Source organism: Parasteatoda tepidariorum, chromosome 7, assembly GCF_043381705.1.
Source record: "Parasteatoda tepidariorum isolate YZ-2023 chromosome 7, CAS_Ptep_4.0, whole genome shotgun sequence".
Lineage (NCBI taxonomy): Eukaryota > Metazoa > Arthropoda > Arachnida > Araneae > Theridiidae > Parasteatoda > Parasteatoda tepidariorum.
The window spans coordinates 85,418,271-85,437,213 of NC_092210.1; the positions used below are offsets into that span (position 1 = coordinate 85,418,271).

Here is an 18,943-nt window from a genome sequence, read left to right on the forward strand (position 1 = left end):
TGCAGTTAGGTCCCATTTAAACAAGATATTTTGAAGCAAAATAAGTCTAATTTGATTACAGGAAAATTTTAGTTCAATAAATTTAGTCTAATTTACAAGATACTTTAATGCAGAGCAAGATGGATTTTCCCAAATTAGATTTCTTAAGAGGTTGACCTGAAATATGCTAAATTATAACTTATAACATCTAACTATATTAATTGAGCTTCGGAATCAGACACAAACACTGATTTTCTTTGAAATAAACATACATTTTCACGACGGTTCTAAATTTTTGATTATCAAAATAAGGGAGGTATTCGCAAACAGGAAAATATAGTCCCAAAAGTTTAGTCAGGATTCAGTCGATAGTTTGGGTACTTTGTTGCCAATTTCTCCTTTTCCGTATTTTACTATACCTAAAAAAACTTTTAAATATTTCGAAAATATTATACACAGGATAATGAAAGTCGTATATCCAAAAAAAATTCCACTTAAAGTCGTTCCTAATATTTTGTATTGTTTTATTTAAACAATATATTGAAGTTTAATGAATAAAACATATTTAAACCATTCTAAAGTATGAAATTTTAAAGGACAAAATGCAACATTTAAATGACATTAGTTTCTAAGAATAAGATAAATTCACCCTTATATTTCTAATAATGGTCCAAAAGCACTTGCTATACATTTAAAACACGCCCTATCTTCATTGCACACAAAATAATAGTTGAAACATACAATACAATTGCTAATTTACAATTGTTTTACAACTGTTAAATAGTTAAAATTAAAATAATTTATCACAAAATTTATGTATCTCCGAAAATTACAACCCTCTTCAGCAATGGACTGTGGTCGATGAAGATTGTAAAATAAAATATCTGCATTTGGTTTAAGCATTTGGTCAATTATTTGAGTTAAAATTAAACTACACCCTCTAAAGAATGTAAGAAAGCTTGATTCAATAGTAACTTGTAATAAAATAACCATTGACACAATTTTTAGAGTTTATCAACACAAGATTCGAATTATTACTAAAACCCGGTTTTCACATTGTGCAATACAATTATTTTGTATTAAATTTGCAAAGAGTAAAATATAATATCTGTATATATTTTAGCATTCTAATTTTACAAACACTTTTTACCTCCAATTTTTCATTGCTTAAATGTCACAACAATCTTTTTATTCGAAAATTCCTAGAATATTAATAACTTTCTTGGGTGTTACTGATTTATCAAGGTACAAACAAATTATTTCAAGACATATAATTTTTTGAACTAATATATATTTGAATATTTTTTTTTAAATTAGTTTCCGCTTATATAAATAAATAACTTATGATTCCATTAAGAAAAGTAAGAATTTTTGATTAATAATTTATTATTAAGTTGAAAATTTTATTTTTTAATGGATCTTTAATTTTTGTTTTGTAATTCCTGGTATTTTATCCAGAAAAAAAATATATTACCTTTCGTTTTTTTTTTAAATTAATATGATTCTTCTTGATACTTCCGTTAGGGAAAATTGATCTTCAACATGCAAAATATTTTTTTTAAAAATTAGTTTATGCTTATATAAATAAATAACTTATGATTCAAATCAGAAAAATAAGAATTTTTGATTAACAGTTTAGTATTAAGTTCTAAATGTTATTTTTTAATAGATCTTAAATTTTTATTTTTTAATCATTGGTATTTTACCCAGAAAAAAAATATATTACCTTTCGTTTTTTTTAAAATTAATATGATTCTTCTTCGTACTTCCGTTTGGGAAAATTAATCTTAAGCATACAAAATTTCCTCGTCTAACGACACATCTTTTAAAAATATTCATAAAATAATAATGATTTACAGAAATTCTATTTGACGTTGAGGCTGTCATTTCTTTCTTATTAATGGTTAAAGAAAAATAAGGATGCTGTATCGTCTCTGATGATCTTATTGATCTTGCCAGTAATGATGTCACTTAAAATGATAAATGGCTGCATGCAAATTCAATGATATTTTATTTTAAGTTATTTTCAGGTATATAAAAGCAGAGAAATTTAATTTACTTTTGATCTTTATCCCAAAATTTGACGTAATAGATTATGCAGCTTATGTCAGTGGACGGGATGCGTGAGACGAATTCACGAAAGTATTATTAATTGAGTTTAAAAAAAGATACCCAAACAGTTATAAAACATATTTTTTTTGCAAAAATTTACATTTCGAAATGTATTGTTATGAGAAAAATATTATTAAAATAAAATACGTTGAAATGATGATGATTTTATTTATTTTGATTTATGATGATGATTTGATGAACAGATTTATGATGTAAAAATGATGAGCTTCTTAAAAGAAACGCTGTTTTTCTAAAATGATGAATATATGTAAGCATCATTATTTGATTTTGATATTTTGAAAACCGAAATAAATATAAGCATTTAAAAATTCTAAAAAACGTATATTGTTTTCAAGTTTTAATATGAAAATTGAATGCAATTGGAAATTAAATGCTAAATAATAATAATATGTTGAAGTAAAATAAGAATAAATCATTGTTTCATAATTAATCATATTTTCTTTTAAGGAAGTAAATCAATAGCAATCTATTAAAGAAATACGTATTTAAAATTTTGTCTGTTCTTTTTATGCACTTAATACTAAAGAAAATAAATATTTGTTTGTGAAAGTTAAAGCAAAGAAAAAGAAAATTGGATCTATTGGATGGTTAAAATTAAACTGGCAGTTCTGCTTATAATGTCTTTTAAGCCTCATTAGTTACTTATATCTTCGATAAGCGCGGTATTTGAGTGAGCCCTCTTAAGTCCCTAAAGTTCAGATTTGTTGACCACGCTAAACAGACTTGTGGATAAGTACGTAAGATGACATAATCTTAAGATATCCACATCTCTTTATCGTAATCACTATCTCTCAATCATATTCTCTTGATAATTTTCGCATATTCGCACTCTTTACACGTCTTGCTATATGATAATTTGCTAATCCTTGTTGCTACATCAGCGGCATGTTTACTACAGGTGAATGATTTCGTCAAATAATACGCATCAGCTTATGTTTTAAACAGTTTAGCGTCTTCTATTTGATAAATTTCTGACTATTGTCAACAGCCACTTCAATTATATGACTGAAGTGACAAATATAATATTACGTTGTTGTTGTTGTTACTTACACCAATTGCCCATACTATCAACCTGCTTGAAATCAAGTGAATTTCTAAGACATAGGATACATTTCTTGTTTTGTATTTTTCAGTGGTGCCTTCAATGGCGCCTTCAGTGGTGCCTTCAAAGATTAGATTTCTCACTAGGCCAATCACTCTCGGAAATATTGATTTTTTATGGGAGCTTGGAGGACTTTATGACTCTATTAGATTTAACATGCACCAATCACCATTTAATATCAGGTGAATCTTCGGCCTGAGGGGTTCGAACACAAATATATTATATTAAATATTATTGCGTATGTGCATAGTAAATTTTTTTTCGAGCTGACAGCAAAAAAGTAAAAGCTGAAATATCATGCGAGTGAGCAGTTATTAATATGAGTACTTAAACATATAGGTTTACAAATTTTCTAGAACTAATTAAGCCATATGTTGGGAGGAAATGAAGGATATAAAAAAAGAAAATTCATGTACACAAATGTTTCTGTAGTTTTGTTGGAACTAAATTATAACTCTAAATTATTAATTTATGCACATTCAATAGTAATTTAGAACTGTAATTTGGTTTTAATATTTATTGATAACAAACACAGGATTGAAATGCGTTACATCAATTAAGATATGTCATCTATTTCTTTTAGTTAAAAAAGTTTTTCTTTCATTTTTATGTATTTTACGAGTTTATGTTAAAATAAAGAATTTAAAACTCTTGTGACGCAATAAAATTAATTTTTTTATCAACAGAGATATTTTAATTTTCAAATAGAATTAACTTTTTTTAAAATCAAATAATTATGTATATAAATTGAATTAAATGTACGAAATTCGAAGTATTCACTTGGCGTGTATACTGTATATTTTTTTCAGGACAGAAGCAAGTGTTGAAGCGTACTTACAAAGTCAGACTAGAACACGGCATCTAATGAGTAAGCTACGTAAGCTCGAATTGCTAAGCAAGCTTTAAAAAAAAGGTGCAAAAGCAGTTTCACAGGGGAGATGAGATTCCGTCAAGTGGGGGTTGAGACCGCCTAGAACATTTGAATTTTCATATTGGTCCTTTCAGTAGAGCTGGAGCTACAAGCCTCTAAGTATCGCTAGTTTCATTTTAATCATTTGCAGAATTAATTTGAAATTCATTGTTTACTAGTTTGAGTAAACTAGTTACAGTTTACCAGTTTACTCAAAAGTTGGAATGATAAAAAAAATTTTTGAATTACATTTTCAGTGGATTAAAAAATTGAGGCATTATCATTGTCTGAAGAAAAAAAATATTTCTCAACATGGCGTTTTATAGTCTGTTAGTTTAGACGTATGTAATTTCAAAAAATACAAAAGAATATGAGTTATTACATAGAACATTGTAAGAATGAGCAAAACGCTTTATTTTATCTAAATTTTCAACAAATAGTAATCCTTGAAAGTAGGCTGTTCAAAATGAAAATGTCAAATTTCACTCTTATATTTTACCGATTTCCTATTCGTAAATAACTTTAAGACACCAATGTATTTGGAAATAAATTAATTTTGTAAGTTAAGGCTTTAGGAAACTATATTTTTATCCATTAAGCAATGCTTTTTGTTATGACAAAATACTAGTGAACGTCGATAGAATTTCGAATGAACGGAAATCTTATTTTTAAAAAAAAAAACAAATCTAATAAAACAAGCTTTGAAAACACGTTTATTAAACTTTAATTTGCTTTTCATTATTAATCACTGAACTAAACGTAAATTAATGTATTAAATCCTTACAATTATCCCTGATAATTACAGGTTTTAAAATATACAGTGCAGATAATAAAAATATCTAGTTTGTAGTTTACCTGATATCAAAATTAAAGCATTTAACATTACCTTAAATTTTCAAATTTTACAGACTCATATTTAGAAATATTGATATTAGTTCTTTATTAAACAATACTTAATTTAATTCATTAGATCCCACTTTAGAAGTATTTTTTTCAGATATGAATATTAATGATGTGGCAGTTTATTTTCTTTATTTATCTGGCATAAAACTTTTAATGAGGGGTCATTAAGAGTAACAAAGCCGGTATTTGTTTAAAAATTTATCATTGTGACATTATTTAATCTGGGAAGTTAGGTTATTTTTCAATTACGCAAGCAAGTTTGTAAACTATAATGAAACACAATAGTCAACTAAATCTTTTTAAGAATCTGCTAAGAAAATGAGAATTTTTAAAAAGCACCCTCAAAGTTCAATTAGAAGGAAACTATTAAGTTCGAACTATTAAGTTATTTTACAACAACCGATAACAGATATTTATTGAATCATTGAGGATTTGTGACTGTTAAAATACTTTTCATAAAAAAAAATGGATTTTCGAATAACTGTTTTTTTGCCGTTCCAACGCTTTCATTCCTTTTTAAATTGCATCGCAAGGTTTAATACATTATTTTCTAATTAGTTGTAACATTAACGCAACACATTTAAATAAAAAAGAATTTATCGTTAATATTATGAAATTACTGCTTCAAAGGTTAACACTAAATGTGATATTTTATCTTTGTTCGTAATGTCTATCAATTAGCACTTTCACATTAACAGAACAAAACTAATTTGGAGAGTTCAATTGATCTCACAGGTAATAAATGAGAAGTAATGTATCGATATTAGAGGTTCGCTGTGTCAACCTGTGAGTGCTATTCGGTCAATACCTAACCCACATTTAGGCAATCTGTTTCCTGAAATGGCGACAGCTTGAACTCTAGAGAAATTAACACATTGATCAAATATCCCTTGTCGCACATTAGCAGCGATTAGCGCTTAATTGGTGAGCAGTTCCGATACAATTAGCATCAGAATTATTACAAGCGTTAGACTGAAAGGTTTAAACTTTACTTATCCATATTTAAAATATATTGAAACTGACCTGAGGACACATTTTGTTCATATTGTGTTGAAGAGTGTAGTTTGAATTACCATCCAAAACTTGATAAAATGGGCAACTTTAATTTAAAAACTAAAAAAATAATAATAAGGAGCAAAATTAATTGCTTTTCAGCATGAAATCCAGATATATCTCATCATTTTATAGAAATTAGAACTATTTGATTATATGAGACTATACATGCATGAACATAATGATCAGTTTAATAATTGCAAGAATTTTATGTAAGTGAACGCCATTTAACCAGAAAACATCTGAACGTGTAAGGTATATTTTCAAATGTAATTTTTCATGCTAACTTATGAGGTAAAATTCTGTTTATTAAGATTAAACTTTTTTGAAGTAATAAGAGGTTTCTTCATAATAAAATCATTTCAAAGCAGTAGTTTTGTATTAAAAACAATTTTTAAGTATTACCCTTTTTGATACACTTATGGTCTTATTCGACAAAGCGAGAAAAAAATATATGCGGACTAATACTTTACCTACTTGTATAGTAATGTTAGATGCTTAAAAAAGTGCAAGTAAAAAATTGCACTTTTTGTGCACAAAACCCTATTAATTGTTAACTATTTATCTTTTATCTCATTTCATCTCATTTCTATTTATCTCATTTTTTTCAACATGAAAAATAACATTTGAAAATATATTGAAATTATTGGATTTATTTCCTTTTGTGTTGTCTCATTCAATTCAACATAACAAAAACAATATTAAACAATACCTCACTTGTTTAGATAGCAACATCAGTTGTGCAAATAGGTTAAAGTACAATTTTGTACTTTTCGTGCTTTTCTGAACTATTGGCCAGATCCTCTCGAGACTAATTTAAATGATATCAGAGTGAAAAAATACATCGGAAATAATAACTCACTTCCCTGTCTAGAAGAAATTGAATTCCGCTCTCACATATCACCCCAATTTCAATTAAGAAATTAGAGTAGGTGAGATAGCAGGTATCATTTGTAATAATATTACAAAGATTTCTATAGGAAAAAAAATCTTGGGTAGTAATTTCTCCGAAAAGAAGTCTAATTTTACTGACAAATAGTCAGATTAAAACAATTTTATCTGTATTTTATTTTAGCATCAGCATTGAACAGTTGGCGCATATCAGATATTTACTGTTTAACAGACTATCCCTCTTCAAAACATCTAGTCTTGTAATTTAGAACCTAACTCAGATGACCAGGGAACTCCAGGTTCTAACGTTGCGGCATTCTTACCATCTTAGAGGACATTTTTGGTAAAACTAATTTATTGTTGCGTTATAAAGGGATGGAAACTACGAAACAACCCAGATTTAATCCGAATGATGAAGGTCTGTAATAACCACCCGTTGACCATTGAGGATATTTTAAGACCGAACTGTGGTCGGTGCGAGCTAAGAACATCGCGCAAATCCGCAAATTATGGTTGAGATTCGATCCTGATCTACTTGAAATCATAGTTTTGGATTTAATGATACTTTTAAATTGGTAAATATATACATTAAAATTTTTACAGGGAGATTCCGTGTGGAATCAACAATTTCATATTAAGATTTCCTACCTATAAATACAATATGTTTTTTTAACAGTTATATAATTTAATAAGGCATGTTCTGGATAATACAATAAACTTACCTTGTAATTGTTAGTTTAAGTCCCTTTTATTGCCTTATAATTGAAACCAGACACCAATTTTTATGCTTTATGTGTCAATAAATATTAAATGACTATTCTTTAACTCCACATTCTGACACTGCGTGCAAATTAATAACTACAATCTTTGAATGTGAGAGATGATGGTTTCATATTGTCTAAAATTATTGAATTAATCATGAAATGTATGGTTCATTGTTAATAAAATAGTAGGAAAAAAAGGAAACATAATATACAAGAATCTCATGAATTTGTCTAAATTCTTAAAATATATTAAAACTTTTATCTCATATTATTATATAACAATTACGTTAAAAATAGTTTCCTTCATTTATACTTCCGGTATCGTTTCTTTCATTTATACTCCTTGTATAGTTTATTTCATTTAGATTTCTTATATTACTTACTTATCCTCTTCATGGCGAAATAGCATAGAAGGCCTCAAAAAAGCCTTTTTCTAAAGTCTTTTTCTCCACACACGCCTATGTGTACACTTCTTGTATAGTTTCTTTCATTTATACTCTGTGTATAGTTTCTTTTACTTATATTTCTTCTTACATGGTTTCTTTCATTTATACTTCCTGTATAGTTTTTTTTTACTTATACTTCGTGTATAGTTTTTTTTTACTTATACTTCTTCTATAGTTTCTTTTTTTAATACTTCTTGTATAGTTCTTTTTATTTATACTTCATTTTCTTTCCTATACAAATTTAAATTTTGTATAGAAAGAGTAGCAAAGTAAAAATTTACAATCAATTACTGTGCTTTGTATGCTTTTTGTAACGATAGTTGCATATTTTTTTGTAAAATGTAATAAATATATCCAATTAAAATAAAATTATTTTTGTCAAATTTAAACAAGCATGTTTTGTTCATTAATTGTAATTTACAATAGAAAACAATACATATACCTATATTAATATTTATTAAAATATTAAGATTTTATTGAAGTTGACAATTAATATGTTAATTAAGAAAATAGTAAAGTAAAACTCAAAAGTCTTGAAAAGTAGATTTTTATTCAAAAAGTACAAAAATAGTAATGTTTCAACAAGAAAATAATAATTTTAATCAGCACTTGAACCAACACAAATGAATAAATTAACTTATTCAGTCAAAACATATTCAGTCATATGAATTCTTATCTGTATTAATTATTTTTATTGAATAAAATATACAGTATATACCTGTATATACAATATAGTATAACTGTACAGCATGTTATGCAACAGAATTAAATATGTCTGTAGTATTTGCAGCTTATGCTAACAGACTAAACAATGATTTTTATATTCACAATCATGGCTTACACTTTCTTCGATCAGTGGAATTACTCCAATAATTCAAATAAGAATCTAAATTTGTTAGAAGATTTTGGTAAAAATTAACACTTCCTGAAATTTTTAACTGAAATAAACTTTTAATAATACCAGCGGTGTTAGGATTTTGACTTATTCGTCCCCAATTTAGCGCCATACAGTGCTTCGAATTTATTTTTATATAAAAATCACAAAAGTTTAGAATGAGCAATGCTTTATTTCAGATAATTTCTATTTTTTTACCCGCTGGCTTAAATTAAACTGAAAAAATATTCTAGCAAAAAAAGTCATGTGTGTATACTAGTATTTTCAAGAGTAAAACAGTAATTCTGGTATTTAACATTGTAACTTACAGTGTTTAATCATTTGATTTTTTTTTATTCATAGTTGTAATGGGTAATCGGAAATTCTGAGATTTAAAGTTATAGTTCTCATTACGCATTTATTTAGCAAAAATTCAACTTTGAAAAATAATTTAACATCAAAGTAGTTTTGACGCCAAACTATTCTCAACTACTAAAGCCAAATAAGAACCACTATTCTACTACTCTTCTGCTCGTATCATTAAATGTACCTTTCATTTGGTAATTTTAAGATTTTGTAAAGATGTCTTTTACCAAATAGAAAAGTAATATACCTTATAGTTTGAAATCAATGCTTTTTCTTTCACTTTATTGAAAATGGAGTCACAGGGTAGAAAAAATATGGATGGCGTAATTTTCAATTACGTCGCCTAACTATTTCTGATTATTCCTCTTCCTATTACGATGGAATTATTTTTTTGTTTTTTTAAGGTTATAATGAAGTGCAAAAGGGTATGAATAATTCTTTCAATTATTTAGTCAAATAATTGATATCTGTGGCCTCGATTTTATGTGTTGAATAATGGTATTTAGTAAATCGGCATAGTTTCACAAAATCAAACTTAATTCTATCAAATGTGATACAAAAATTTTATTATAAAACAAAACTTTTTTTTATAATTCTTCAAAAATTCTCGCAACAGCCCCATTGTGGGCCGGGGAGATCATGGAGTGTAAGTCTCCACAATTTGATAAAAAAGGGCAAGACTGTGCCGATGTTGCCAGCACTGCGCAAAGGCCGCCTTTACTTCCCAGACCAGCTGGTACCTACTGATCTGAAGCTGCATGGACTTTCAGCAACCACTGGGGATAGAATGCCAGTTCTTCACAATGGCAGTAGCGATAATAAATATTAAAATATGGAGGATATCAACAAACAACAGTTCGGCCCAGGACGGGACCGAACCTACGATCAAGAGGTTGTGATTCAGGTGCTTTGACCACTGTACATACAGTAATAAAGTGGAATTGAAAGCAATGAATAAACTTTTGAAGCAATGATTTGGAATTTGTCCATTTTCATTATTTTACATCCGCTTCAATGGTTCCTAAGTTGTTTCCTCTCCCTCCCGAAGTTTCGTTTGTTTGAAAATAATGAAACATTTTGAACAGTATTTCAAAAATTAAATTTATGGTCATCATTTTCGAATTTCTTAACGTATCAGTTTTTATGCCTCTCTATGTTTTAGACGTAAACTGGTTAAACACAAACACGAAAACAACAAGTTCTTATTTTCGTATAAGATGTCACCGAATAAAATAGTTATTTTTATTATTTGAGAAACAAAAAGTAAACACTAGTGGTCGCAAAGAAGGATAAATCATCTTTTGCTTTATAAAATTGAAAAGCAAAACAACATCACTGAAGAGCACTGCTGGTACAACCTGGAAAACGGGAGAATCTTTCACTGAATACATGGAAGATAGATAAAGCTGAATATAGCAATGAATAACATACTTCCCAAATTTACAGTCCAGTAGAGTAGCTTTCTCAATATTCCAAATTTAGTACTAAACAGCATATCTGCTAAAATCATATTTAATTTGTAATTTCAGCATAAGTAATTATCAAATTATAGTATTTTTGGTGCTCTTGTAAAGCTTTTTTGCTTATTCTTTTATTAAGATACATTTTATCATATTCTTGTCCGTATTATAATAAAATTTTAAGTGTTTTGAGAGTATCAAAATGTTATAAAAAATAAATACATCATTTCATTTGTGTTGGTTATAATAATTTTTTTACTACTTTCAGCTACTTTCACAAGCTCTCCACATTTAGAAATTGAGCAAATTCTCTCACATCTTGTACGTTTTCCTGAAAATAAAATATAAAAAACTTACCTCACATTTTATATGACATTTTATAAATATAAATTAATATCTCTTATAATTATATATATATATATATCAGATACCCCTGGTACTTACCTCCTAGTTCAATAATATATAGCATAAAAAGTTTCAAAGTATCATGTATTATTCTTTTTTTTAATACCCGTAAAGCAGAAAAGGCATTTATTTGTAAATTTTTAAAAATTTTCTATATAATGATAAAACATTTTCTATTTATTAATATATAATTTTCTATAAAATTTTCTATATAATTGTCCATATATTTTAAATATTTTCACTGAAAATATTGAACTTCAATTAGTTTATTTGAATTAAAACTTAAAAATTATTAAAATTGTTTTGAAAAATTCAAGTATGCACTTTATTTTTGCATTGATGACCACCTTATTATTATTTATTAACAAATATAAAAATAAAAATCATATTCTACCTCTGTACTTCCAACTTCCAACGTCATCAACTTCTGTGTAGGGAAAAAGTTTTATTTTTGTATTTATATAAACAATTCATTTTACGTAACCTATTAACGTCTTACTGATAATAATATTTTAAAAGCACTATTTTAAACTTACAGGGAAACCAAACGCTCAACTCAATAACATATTACAATTTCCTCCTAAATAATATTCCTTACATATATTATAAGGTTTCTGAAACTTTTCTTTGACATGGAATAAACTTGAATCATATTTCCTTATAAATTGAACGACAAAAAAAATGTAGTAAAGTTTATGAAAAAAAAAAACTTTTCCAGTGATATAGTTCCTGCAAGAAACATGCTCCAATATTTCAAACATAAAATGTTCAGAAGTAATATTTTATTTTAGCCATATTGTTCATATACGTATGTGATAAGCTTACAAAAATATAGTTTATTTGGTTACTTTTTTTTCAATTATTAATAGCAACAATATTTTCTTTTTTGAGAACTGCATAGTTATAAATTTGTTTTATTATTTTAAAAGCTGAAAATGTTTCAAAAGATATTGATTAGGAAAAGTTTTCTTCAGGTTTTCATGTTAATGGAATTATTAAAATGAATTTATCAATAATCATCTCATTTGAGTGAAAAAATCCTCACGAATCTAATTTAAAAAAACCAACTTGGAATTGTTGATTATAAAGTACGTATGTCAACCATCTTTAAATAAAAAATTAAAAACATTATAGCTCAAATATCTTGGTTAAATATATTAAATTTAAATCTCTACAGTTGCCGCTTATTAAAATTGAAAAAAAATTGCAATACCATCTACCTGTATATCCAAGAGTTTGCCATTAGTTTTCTTCGATGCGAATTAATTAAGTTTCACCTCTTGCAGATACATTAATCAGTGTATTCTTGAAATAGAGTAATCAATTCCTAGAAAGGCAATTATCATTACTCGAAAATGGTTCGTTTGTTCAAAAAAATTTTTATCAGAAAAATACTTTAAAAAATTAACAAGAAAATGATAATTATATTCTTCATTTATTTGAAATTCTGTGCATTCCAAACATTATAAACACACAAAATGTTTAAACAGTATAATTGAACTGGTAACGCAGATAATTAAAACCAAATTTATTATTTTAGAAAGTGATTTTTTAATTAAATATATCTTTAAAAATCACCCCAATTTGACATTACAATAACTTTATTTAATAAATTAAAGTTTGTTGCATAAAATAATTTCAGTTATTTGTTGTTTTAGAATGTAATAGTTATTAATCATCCTAACAATTTATTAAATACAAAGCGTAATTAAATTTAGTAAACGCAATTAGTTGAAAGAATTGGTATTAAACTCAAAAATTTAACGTTTTTAAATACGAAATATCTTTTTAACAAAACCTCTATGAGAGATTACTGCCATTTTTTAAAATCATATCAATTTTGCCGCATGAGATGTATATTTTATGCAAATTAAGACTAATAAAATTAGTAATTCTTATTGAGAAATCTATTATATTTTCGATATAATTACACTATGTTGATACATTAATATTTTATTAGATAAATAAACCAATTTACTTATAATATAATCCAAATTACTTATTCACTTTCATAACTAGGAATCTTATTTTTATATGTCTCATCCCTTTGAGAACCACAACTAAAAAACTGAGAAGCTGAAAAATAATTAGTTTAGGCATATGCTATTTTTTTTTTATTTCTTTCCATACCTCCAGACACCAATTATCTTTTGCATCATGTATCTAAAAGTAGGTAAAGAGCAAATATCATACTAATTCTATTATAGATTTTGTTGTATAAATCCATTTATGACATACTGGTTAATAAGCCTTGATTGGGATTCTATTAACTACAGTAAAAGAGAATAAATGATCGAAAAATAAATCTGAAAAATTTTACTTACTTTAACATGCGCTGTATACAGAAAATATGTATAATTCTGGATATATATATTAGCATGAATATTCACGCAACAAAACAATATGGAAGTCTGTAAGATTGTACGTATTGGACGCCTCGGCAAATCATGGCATTGCGATGCATCTTGCAACCTAAATTAGTAATTTGGTGATTAGTATGTTGTTTTTTTAGTGCTTCAATTTAAAAAATAACTATCAATACGTTCAATTTAGAGACGTATTTTATAGTTGCATTTTAAACTAACATATTATATTTTATGACTAAAATTCACAGAGTTGGTAAAATAGAAAGTTAATGCGAAGCTTGAAAATAAAAATTTGAAATTGTGTTATGAATTTGTGTTGTTGAATTTGAATTAATGGAATCCTGCTGCTATCTTTATTTACTTTTGTTAAAATGTAGTTGACTATATTTAAGATTTTTAAACAAAAAATAATTATGCTCTCATTGTATATTTGCAGTTATAACTATAGTTCTTTTAGAATTGTATTTTCAACGTTTAGATGTTGGTCATACCTAAATTATTCCTAGTAGCAGGCCAGCTAAATAGTGATTATAGGTCTAAAATCTCTTACATGCAATCACTAATCACTAAGATGGGCTGTAGTGGGTGATATCGAGATTTCCTACTCCATGTAACGCAAATTGTTAATTCAAAAATTACCTCATAAATATTAAGTGACCAGCATGATTGACCAGAAACACTAGCCATATTGATAAGAATAAATCTAAACTAACATGTCTCGTAATCAATAGACCGATGTGAAAATATTATTGATATAATGTAACCAATTTAATATCGTATTTGAAGGCTTGATCATTTTTTCAACGTGATTAGCAAAATAAAATAAAACGTCCGGACATTCAGCAGTATGAATGTAAAATAGCTCTTATGCAAAAATCTTTTTTTTTTTAATAAATTGATTTAATATAAAATAGTAGCGAAAACGTAAGTCAATTGCAAACAATTTAACAATTTTGCTTATATTTACGACTTATATCTAATGGATTTTAGTGCAATAAAAGTGTTTCTTTATACCCCTAGTGTCTATCTAACTTCAATGGGAAGTCATAGAAAAAAGAAAAAAAACTCCGGGATAAGGGTAAATTGCTTTTCTTTATAACAATAAGGATTTACTGAACGAATGATAGCCAATTCTTATACCGTGCTGTTAGTTTTCTAGTTATTAATTATGATAACATTTCACAACTGCATGGACTCTTACCCGAAGTTGTTAACGAATTTCGAACTTCGGAGTTGCTTTTCAAGATTTCTTTAGTTTCCATCTGAAGTCTAGGCTAGTTCTCAAATTGGCTATGAAGTCGCAAAAACTGATGACTTATGTTAAAATGCAGACCTTAAGAATATGTTTGTGTTATAAGGGGTCTAATGAAAGTTTATTGATGACGTGTGTAACAAGAAGGCAATACGACAGATTATAATTGTAAAACAAGTATGAAGCTACATAGACACCAATNGAATAACCTAGATATTATATATACTCGTATATTCATCTTATGTGGCACTACACACTCGAGTATTTCAATATATACTGGTAATACTGTATTACCAGCTAAATACTCGTTCTTCGTACGGGGTGAAAAAAAGCATCATTTAATCAGTTCTAAGCAACACTAAAAAATCGGGCAAATACTTTGAGACAAATACTGATACAAATAAAAAGTTAAATGAGTCCAATGTTTTTTTTTATTTTTTATTTATTACTATATTCTGCCCTTCTTGGAAACTTTACGCTGTAAGATCAACCCGTACGGATGGACGGGTATTCAGCTAGTGCAGAATATGCCATACTCAAGTTGGGGGCTCTAGTGGTGCGTAAGGAAGTACAAAAACACTTAAGGGAGTGCGTTCTTTTTTTATCTTATCCTACAAAGATGGAAATTTTTTTGAAACTTCTGTTGCCTACTATACTAAAATATTCCCAACTCATACGTATTGCTATTTGTGTAATTCAATGGCGGCCAGTTTAACTATAATTAGTTTGGATATTTGTCTTGCATTTTTTATAATTATATACACTTTTAAACTACCTACCATGCTTAATGCACTGAGAGGACTTTCAATTCAACTTTTACGCCGGGACTTCATCTTTACAGCACTGTATCTGTGTATTTCTCACGAATATATTTCGGAGAGGGAGAATCCTTCTTATGGTAAATTGATTCTTCTGAGATTCGACTGGTGTAAAATACTGAAAAATAAAATGTTTTAAGGAAAAAAAAATCATAAAAATCCTTCTTCTGCTTAAACTCATAAGAGAAGTAATAATTATCATCTTTAAAAAACATTATGAACTGTTTTAAAATTTACTCTTTTTTGTTTTATGGAAACATATAACGTGATATGTATATGTACCCCTACGTAACACCTAGATAAGCCATTAACATGCCAAGTACGCCAAAAGTGCTTTGGCAAGGTATGCGGTAAATGTACCGGTGAATTTTATTACCGATAGTATCTTTGATGGATAGGTTCTTTGATTTTCTTAACGTGTCTGTTATATTTAAAATTGAACGACAGAGGATATGAGCAATGTTGTAGCCAAGTATGGAGAATATGGTTCACTATAAATCAGATTAGAAGTTTAGGGAAACTTGGGTCTAGTAAGAGCTAAACCAACTATAACAGGATTAAATCCACGGTGGAGCAGCAAGCAAACAGAGTTCATGATTTCAAGTCGAGGGGTTAGAGCAAAAGTTATGTCTGCAAGAAACGAAAGTTTGAAATTCATAAGATTTTGGCGATTTGGTATACAGTAGAGAGCCGATTATCCGAACCCTTATTATCCGAAGGTCCAATTATCCAAACTATGTCAGAATTAGTGTTTTTTTTTTTTAAGGTTTAGAATACTTTTTAACTTATCGACATTTTTTCTTAATTTAGAAGAATAAATAATATCCACTACATTTGAAGACCATACTTAATTTACAACCTTTTTTAGCAGTTTTCTTATAGTAGCCATACATGTATAGTTATACAGTTAAACCTAGATACCCCTTTACCCCTCTTCAACTAAAAATTTTCTTCCAAGAATGTGAGCTTCATTTTGACAGTCTACAATGGTTGGAATGCGTTGGAGTTTATGAATAGATAAATGCTGAAGTTCTATAATTGGGGGAGGGGTACTTGTCACTTATAGTTAATGATTAGTGATTACAGTGCTTGGAATCTTAAATCTTGGAATAAAATTCTTAACAGAAAAACAACTGAAACTGAAGTTTCTGAACCAGTAGATCTTCCAGATGAAAAGATACCAGGTTGTACAGCAGAAGAAATAGAAGACTGGTGTCGAAACACTGAAAACGACGCAGGATTTCAAATTTTAGATGATGATGAAATTGTTGCTGAAATTTTGAATGAAAATCAGAACTCCACAAGCGAAGCGGAAGAAGTAGGTGATCAAGTTCAAGATAGTGGACCTTCTCATATAGAAGCATGCAATTCATTAGATATTGCAATGAATTGGCTAGAACGTCAAAATGATGTTGATCCAGTTCAGTTTATTTATTTAAAAAGAATAAGAGATATGGCTGCTCAAAAAAGAGCATCTTCTTTGAAACAAAAGTCTTTGCTGGATTTCTCTTGTGATGGAAAATTGAAAAAAATGTAGTAAAATCAGTAATTGACAAAAGAATTATAAAAATCTGAAAAATTATAAAAATAATTCAAAATGAATAAAAGTAAAAATAAATAAATAAACAGAAAATATTTAAAAATTGAAAAAAAATACACGCCAGAGCTATTTTAGACAGTATTGCTAGTCCTGAGCCTAGAAAAAGTGTGAAGGGAAGTTAGTGCACAAATAATAATCATTTAAACTAAATTTTAAACAACTTTCCAATTATCTGAACTTTTCATTATCCGAACCACGTTCGGTCCTGAGCAGTTCGGATAATCAGCGCTCTACTGTATATGTATTTGGCAATTTGGAAGATATGTATAAGCAGTTGTAACTGTGTAAACATGTTTATACAAATATTATGTGAAAAAAACTGAAGCAATATCCTGTTTAGATGCTGAGAAAAGGTGCATCGAAAAAGGTCAGTTTTAACATTATTGGTATATGCTCTTCCGACACCCCTTTTAATATAAAAAGTAACGATAAATAAACAAGATAAATGTTGGATTAATAATAGCGACTCAAAATTTGAAAATTACCATCTGTTTCAATTGACAGTGGAATTATATCGGGACCTTTCTCGCTATTGCTTTCTTGACTGTCCTCCAATTCTTTCTTTGTAATTTCACAACTGCAAAAAAATTCGTAATTATTTAATCCAGGGACTTTATTAAATCTAAAGATGGAAAAAATATCAAATAGAATAATTTTTATCTTTGCTTTTGTAAATGATATTGTATGAAGACTACATTAAAAAAATGATTTTGAAATTAAACGGCTTTAAATAATAAAATAAAGCAAGCATATGAACTCAATCTTTGGTATTTAAAAATAAATCTATAAATTCTTTATTAAAAAGGATTAGTCAAATATTTTTAAAACAAAATGAGTCGAAAAGGATCTTATAAAAAATTCATTTTTATGAGATATCAAAAACTGAATAAATTAATTAATTTCTTTCAAATAAAAAAAGTGTTGAAAATTCCTAACGTATAATAACATCTACTAAATAGCACTTTTTCTAAATTTGACTTTAGAAAGTAATATAAGCAATAGGTAATGACCAGTAAAGTTAGAGATTAAAAATACATTTTATAGTTTTGTAATTAAATAAAGTAGTACATACAATTATCTACAATCTGAATTCATAATTCATTTAATATAATCATTTGGTAATTTATTTAATATAATTATATAAACCATTTTGTATTTTCATTCTTTTGAATTTATGTGAATAAAAAAATCTTCGGTAATTGAAACAAAATGAAGCCATACGATTATAATGTCTAAAAATTAAGTGATAACAATTTTGAAAAATAATCTGCACTTACTCTGATGTTGATTCTGCTATCACTGGTTCTAAAAATATCAAAAAAAAACTATATTTAAATATGAAATCAATCACAAAATCAAAAATTGATCGAAAAATAAAACGTTTTCCGGATAAATTTTAAACCCTTAAGTAGAGCATTGCTTGATATGCATGGTGAAACAAAATAATTGCTAATTGGGGAAAAAAACAACCACGTATGTGTTACGTATCTTTTTTCAGAAAATTCCTTAAGGATGAAGCAATGTTTAAAGTCGAAAACATCTAATTTACTGAGTTATTTTAAGTGGTGCTATTCTTTACTTATAATTTTTCACAATTGGGGGTGACTATTTTCTTTTTGTA

The 18,943-nt window shown here is 27.5% G+C and overlaps 1 long non-coding RNA gene across 1 annotated transcript; it reads right to left on the minus strand.

Annotated features, from left to right (window-relative positions):
* Positions 1–8,712: 8,712 nt before the first annotated feature.
* LOC122268358 (uncharacterized) lies at positions 8,713–18,721 on the minus strand. Its single transcript, XR_006225645.2, has 6 exons — positions 18,600–18,721; positions 17,808–17,899; positions 15,684–15,840; positions 13,611–13,758; positions 12,507–12,613; positions 8,713–11,212 (listed from the first exon to the last, which is right to left on the minus strand). It is a non-coding gene; the product is annotated as an uncharacterized lncRNA (long non-coding RNA).
* Positions 18,722–18,943: the final 222 nt, after the last annotated feature.